Genomic DNA, 7,251 nt, shown 5'->3' with positions numbered 1-7,251 from the left:
TTATCCCTTGGACTGGGGGTGTGAGTGCTGACCTAGGGGTGGAGCCAGGATGTGATGTAATGGCAGAAAGAAGGCCTGTGGTGCTCTTTTACCTGTTTCCTCCTTGCTGTTTGTAGCAGCTATTAACCTTGGCCCTGCCATGCCGGCTGCCTTAAAGCCAATTGAGTACGGACTGAAACTTCCAAAAATTGTAAGAAATAAACCTTTCCTTTCCCAACTTTTGGCATCAGGTATTTTGTCTCAGCAACAAGTATAAAGTAACTAAGACAGCCCTGCATTCAATTCCTAGAATTCAGTTAAGGAAAAAACAAACAAACAAACAAACAAACAAAAAAAACAAAAAAACTGGGAGCAAGGCGAAGGCCTGCAGAGTACCACTGCTTGGGCTTTCTGAAGAGCAATGTGCCCCAAGTACCTTGAGCCTTCACACCTTTCTTTGACAGTCTGATTTTAAAAAAATGATAAGTTCCACAAGAGCTGGTGAAAGGAGGATGTTCACCCAAGAATACAAAATCTCAGTCACGGTGGACATGAAATTTTGAATTCTCTACTAAACATTATGGTAACCACAGGTAATAAGAAGAACAGCTTTCAAAACTACTAACCAATGGGATTTGCAGTCCTAGTCACTGTGAAAAAATTTGTAGATTAGTAAGGTGGTAGGTACATTAACTAGATTGATTTTTTCTACAAAGGAGCAAATAGATTAAAGGCACATTTTTATCACATAAACATACATAATTATTGTGAATTTCTAAGTAAGGATAGCATGTACCTATACTCCCAGCACTCTGGGAGGACCACAAATTTAAACACAACCTGTGGAACTGAGTGAATTATTTTGACCCTGTCTCAAAAATAACAAAAACAAAATAAAAGCAAATTTTAAAAGTGCAGGGTCATATAGCTCATGCAGAAATCACCAGGATCACTAAACATAGAATATAAACTGCATAATATGAAACTGTATACCTCATACTAGTTTCATACTGTGCAGTTTTAGAGTATATAGTTATATAAATTATACTATAGTATATAAATATACTATAGTTTCATAGTATATAAACTGCATAGTATGAAATCTTTAATCTATTTATAAGGGTTTTCATATTTTTATTAGTATCTATTTGTGCTACATTAAAATAAGATAAGAGGAAAAAGGGTTTGTTCATTTTGTTCAGAGATAAGGTCTTGCTATGTACTGCAGCCTGACCTTGAACTCACCAAGTACTTCAGGCTTGGTTGGCATTCCCTGGAGGGTTAGGCACCTGTGTAACCATCCAGAGTGCTGGGATTACAGGCATGAACCACCATGCTCAGCAAGAAAATGTTTTTTAATTTTATTTTAAAGAGAATGAAGTCAAATGAAACAAAACAGAATAGAGTCAATCAAAATAAAAAGACGAACACGGTACATGACTTAAAAACAAAATCCAACAGTAGGTTGTGTGGCCTGTCTCTCAGTCTGCACAGAAAATGACTCAACATTTTGCTGAACTCCAAATTTTCCAAGATAATTGGACAATTCCTAGATTTTGAAAGATGTAAACATGGCTTCTTTAGGCACCAGTTCGTGTCAAGTGTCAGCAAAGAACAGAGAACTCTGAATTAGTATTTCCAAATTCTGGAATTTATCCCATGAAAAAATGATATATGCTTAATGCAACTTTTCTAAGAGGAACTAGACTTTTGTACATGGTCAGTAACAGGATAACTAAGTAAACCTCTACCTATGCATATAATATAAATATTCAACACTATGCAAATATATAAATGCTATGAGCAGAACTGGGTCGTAATGGTTAGAGACAGCCGAATACGGGCAAATGTGTATTCTGTAGCAAGGTTCAATTATGTGGGTGAATTATTTTTATTTGTGGATTTAAATTTTTAAACCCTACTGATCACACTTTGCCTTCTTGTCAAAGCCCCATGCTGCATTCAGTCTCCTTACAAAACCTAAACACCCAAGTGACACCAATATTAAAAGAAGCAGAAACCCCTTATCAATGGAAGGGACTTGAGCTTAAGCATGTGCAGGTAGAATAATAACTGCTATCTGTTATAATATCTTGGTCCTCGCTCAGTCTCTGCAGGGAGGAGCTCGGAGTGAAATGAAATCGTTGTTTTGGGGGTAAATGTCCCTGGCTCAGCACAGCCAGGCTCAGTGACAGCAGAGGCCATGTGAGACCTGAGCCGCCTCCCGCAGGTCCCACACCAGGGCTGGGCTCCCAGCAGCACCTGGCGGGGGTCAGGGACTCCAGGCCGCGTGCCAGTCCTGGCTGTGCGGACCCCTGAAAGCGAAAAGGGAGGAAGGGAGAGAGGGGTCTTGCGGGCTGAGGCCGGGTCGCCCCCAGACCCGCGCCCGCCGCCCTGGGCCCGCCACCCCGCCGGCAGGACTCCCCGCCAAGGCACCTGCGCCCGCTAACCTCGAGGCCACCAGGCCGCGCCGCCGCTCACAGCCGGCTCCCACCCGCCTACCAGGCCCAGACCTCAGCCCCCACCCCGCTGCAGGCTAGGCCACTGAAGAAAGAGCGTTCAGGTCTCCAGAGGGCTTCTCTAGTGGCAAAATGGCGACTCCGTGCACAAGACAGGCATCCACTGCGAAGGCAAGGCCAGGGCCAGCACGGGACTGAGTGGGATGTGCAGGCACAAGGCGGGGGACAGTCCGAGGGCTCCGCATGCGCAGGTTGGGCCAGGTGGAATGTAATCTTTGCTTGAGGCCAGTGGTGGGGCTCAGCGGCTTGGGAGGCGGGGCAAGGGGCGTGGCCAGAAAGTTGGGGCCCAATAGATATGTAGTCCTCCTGTGGGGGAGAATGAGGAAGGGGGCGTGGCATTGGGGGTTGGGTCAGGCTGAAGCAAGGTGTGGTTGTAGGTCTCTGGTGAGGCTTGTGGGAGACTCTGAGACCCAGGCCTGCTATGACAGGAAGCAGAGGAGTGGACTGAGTCTGAGGCTTGGAATTTATGGATGTCTGGACTCAGACTTCTTCCCTGGCTTGACCTTAGGCACACTGCTTCTGTTCTGGGAGCCTCAATTTTCACTATTGTTATTCTCCTATTATTTGGCTTTGAAATATTGAGGGTTTATTTCCATTAAAATCAAACCGTTATGAATGCCAATACTCATCTCTTGGCACTGCTGTGAAGATCCAATGAAGAGCTCTTCCCATGGTTCCTAGCATATAGCAAGTGCTCAGATACAATTGTTATTTGTGTTGTTGCCCTCCTTTTATTAAAGAGAAATGAGTGCTTTCGGTATCCATCACCTGATTTCTTTATATCTTAAAAGTATCTTTACATGGGGGCTGGGGATTTAGCTCAGCGGCATAAGCACCCGCATTGCAAGTAGGGGGTTGTGAGTTTGATCCCTGGTACTGATAAAAAAAACATATTATATAACATATTAATATGTAACACTTATAGATGTCAGGCCAGGGCCCCTCTGAGACGCTTTACATATTTTAATTCTTACAACAGTGTAAGTTGGGAATTATCTTCATTTTCATAGGTGTGTGAGCCTAGACACCAACATTAAATACCTTTTCCAATAACAAAGCAGTGGACAGAATTTTAACCCAATGGGGCCAACACCAGCATCTCTGTTAGCTAACCCAAAATTAGCACAGCACCGCTGCAGTTCTGCTTTGGATTTTTCACATGAGTGAGGCAAGAAATTGTTCATGGGAGGTTGCACAGGTAGATAGAGGCAGGTTGTGTCAGGGTGCACTAGAGGATCAGATTTAATTGTGTGTGTGTGTGTGTGTGTGTGTGTGTGTGTGTGTGTGTGTGTGTGTGACAGATAAGGATTTACAAAGGAGGCTTAGGAAGGCCATCTGCAGAGTCAGGTGGAGAAAAACGCAAAAGGGCCAGGTGCTCATTGGAGATGCAAAAGATCCACACCTAAGTCTAAGACCTGGAGCTCACCGCAGAGTCCTGGGAGAGTCTGTGGCAGAAAGCAGAAGAATCTGTGCTAGGATCCTGGAAATGACACCTAAGTTGATGACAAGGACTCAAACTCTTCTGAAGGGGCAGAAGCCAGACTTTCTCCTTTCCCTTTTTACTGCCTCCAGGATGCAGCACTATTGGTTGCCCACCACACACAGGGAAGGTCTTCCATCTTCAGTGAGTTAGTAATACACACAAACACAAAACTGTGATAAAAGAATCACCTAGGTGTTCTTTGCTTGTTGGCTGTTAGTTTTTTGAGACAGGATTTTCTTTGGAGTTCAGGCTGAACTTGAACTCACTGTGTTGCTCAAGCTAGTCTCAAACTCAGATTTTCCTGCCTCAGCCTCCCAAGTGCTGAGTTTACAGGTGTGCACCACCACACCCAGTTCCTCCTTCATTTGAATGCACTTATTCCATCATTCTTGCCATTTTCTTCTGAATCAATTCTGCAAGTCCTCTTATAAGGATCTTTAGTTTTGCTGTTGTGGCTGCCTCAACGTCTTGAATCAGTTCAACCTATTCACCTTTCAATGACCATTTTGATTTTGGAGAAGAGTCAGAAGTCACAAGGGTTCAGATCTGGTGAATGAGGTGGATGAAGACACACCATAATGTATTTATGAACTGTTCTTCCCATTGGGTGGCACTCAGCAGCATAACTCACTATATTTTTATCTCAATTTGTAAAGACACTCACAAAAGAGGACTTCCAAACTGCTCCAAAAATTGCAAGAACAAATGGATAAGTGTGTTTGAAGCAAGGAGGTGTATTTAATTTATTTTCAGAATGTGTTTCTTAAGGAGGATTAATGAGTATGTATCTCTTATTGTACTAAATTTAAAGAATTTGAATGTTAGCTGTATATTTTCATCAGCCCTTGTACTTCTTCCTTGAGGTTATTAAGTAAACATCTGCATATTCAGTGTCATTTATGCAAAATGATTGGGAAAAGAAGTATTTTGAATTTATGTTTTTTTATTTATTGGAGAACTTGCATAGACATAATAAGTTGTCTTTAGGATGGGACCCAAGTCTAAACATGAAATTTATTTATAGTTCATATATACTTCATACTCAGAGCCTGAAGATAACTTTATACAATATTTGTATTAATTTTGTGGTTAACATGTGTATTGTGTTGTTTTTCTGGTGTGGGAAACTGAAAATGTAGATAAGGACTAAAATAAAATAGATATTTGAATATTTTCTAATGAGATGGGGAATTATGGATGGAGAAGGGAGAAAGGAAGAAAGGAAATGAAAAAAATGATGAGAAAAGAAGGAAACAAGCCTTCCATAAATAAGGAGGGGAAGGGAGTTGAAGGAAAGGTACAGGAATGGAGAAAAAAAAAAAGATTCATATTATGTATGGTACAAATTTCCCACGATTAACATGATCATTATTTACATCTAAAATGCACCAATAATCTTAATTAAAAAACATTTTGTGTTTGAAACAAAATTTCTTTTTGTGGAATTTCTCAATTTGGCACTACATGAGTACTCAAAAGTTTTGGATTTTGAAGTATTTCAGACTTCAGATTTCAGATTAGGAATTTTCAGCCTACACTTGGATAGTGATTTGATAAATATCCCCCTACCTCAGTAGACCATAAGCTTCATGCTGAGAGTATGAGAGCAGTCTCTTTGCCTCTACTGGGGTCATAGTTTATGTCAGTGCCCCTCCCAAGCATCATGCAATAATGAATGTGGCCAAATCCAGTATTTCTGATTGGTTCATTGTCTAGCACTCAGATTGGTGGTATGAGTGCTACACCTGCCCAGGAGTGGAGCCAGCATACAGTGGAGGGAAGAAGGTGTGTCTCTCTCTTTTGCTGTTCATGCTTGCTGTTTGCAGCCATGATTAACTGCTTCCCCTCAACCATGTCACTTTGCCTTGGAGCCAACTGAGTATTGATTGAAACCTCTGACCCATAAGAAATAAACCTTTCCTTCTTGCATGTTGGGTGTCAGGTATTTTGTCTGAACAACCAATGAAAAGTAACTCACACAACTGGTAATCAGGGTTTCTCAATAGCCAACTCAATGCCTGACACAAGAATGGTGTGCTCCTTGACAGAAAGACAACTGGCGGTGGCAAACAATTATAGATTTGTATCACACAGAATTTCACTGCTTCCAAGGCTCTGCAGTGAAATGAGGTCTCATCAGTTTTCCTCTCTGTAGGCACTAAGCTTGTCATTTCTTTTGCTTTATTATAGCAAATAATGCTCCTCTATCCATGTTCCATTCTCCCTATGGTCTTAAAAATCAATTGTAAGCTGTTATGCAATCTCATGCTTGGCATGGAAGTCAGGACCTCCTGCATGCTAGGCAAGTGCTCTACCCTCAAGATACGTTCCAGTCCTTCCTTTCTTATTGCTGGACTTTAGGCCATGGGAATGTAGTGCAGTCTTAGCCCCCAGCTGACTGAAGTTATTTGACAGGATACTGTAACTACCCAACTGAGCCTAGTAAAACCAGAAAATTGAGTGCCAATTATAAAATTTTGCATTAAGGCACTGAGTTTGGGAATGCTTTGTTATACAACAATGGCTAATGAGCAAGATAGGAGCAAGAGAGGCACTATTCACAATAACCAAGACAAGCAATCAGTCTAGGTATGCATCAGCAAGGGAATGGGCAAAGCAAACGTGGCATGCACATGTGCACACACACACACACACACACACACACACACACACACACACCTTATTCAACCATAAAAAAGAATGAAATCCAGTCATATGCAGAAAAAATCAGGGAAGTGGTGGATATCATGTTAAACAAAATAATTCAGACAGACAAATATTGCATGTTTTCTCTCATGTGTGAAAACTAAAAAATAAAGTAGAAGAGGGGCTATACAGGCCTGGGAGGAGATTTAGGAGAGAGAGAGAAGATAGGAAAGGGGTTGACAAACTTGACCAATACACAGTATATGCACATATGAAAATATCATAATGAATCCCCTTACTCTATACAACTAGTATGTGTCAATAATTGTAATGTGTAAAAAGAAAAAGAAAGGAATCAAATTTTAAAGCATGTGGGTATTTACATGCTAATGCATATGCTGCATAATCCTTGCTAATCCCATGCACCTGGGAGGGGTTTTGCAGGTAATAGGAGTGCAGTGATTGCTGGGAAAACATCATTGGCCATATTCAAGGCTCAGACACTTGCATGTGGAACATGAATCAAGAGGCCCAAGGCTAAGAAGCTAAATGATAGAAGGTCCCCTCACCCCAAGCTATGTACTATTGCAAAAAGATCCCCTGCCTTCATAGGGTAGGGAGGTA

Source organism: Cavia porcellus, unplaced genomic scaffold (genome assembly GCF_034190915.1).
Source record: "Cavia porcellus strain 051 isolate PalLab524CR breed Dunkin Hartley unplaced genomic scaffold, mCavPor4.1 scaffold_53, whole genome shotgun sequence".
In the NCBI taxonomy this organism is placed as follows: domain Eukaryota; kingdom Metazoa; phylum Chordata; class Mammalia; order Rodentia; family Caviidae; genus Cavia; species Cavia porcellus.
The sequence above is the reverse complement of the archived record's forward strand: the minus strand, read 5'-3'. Positions refer to the sequence as shown.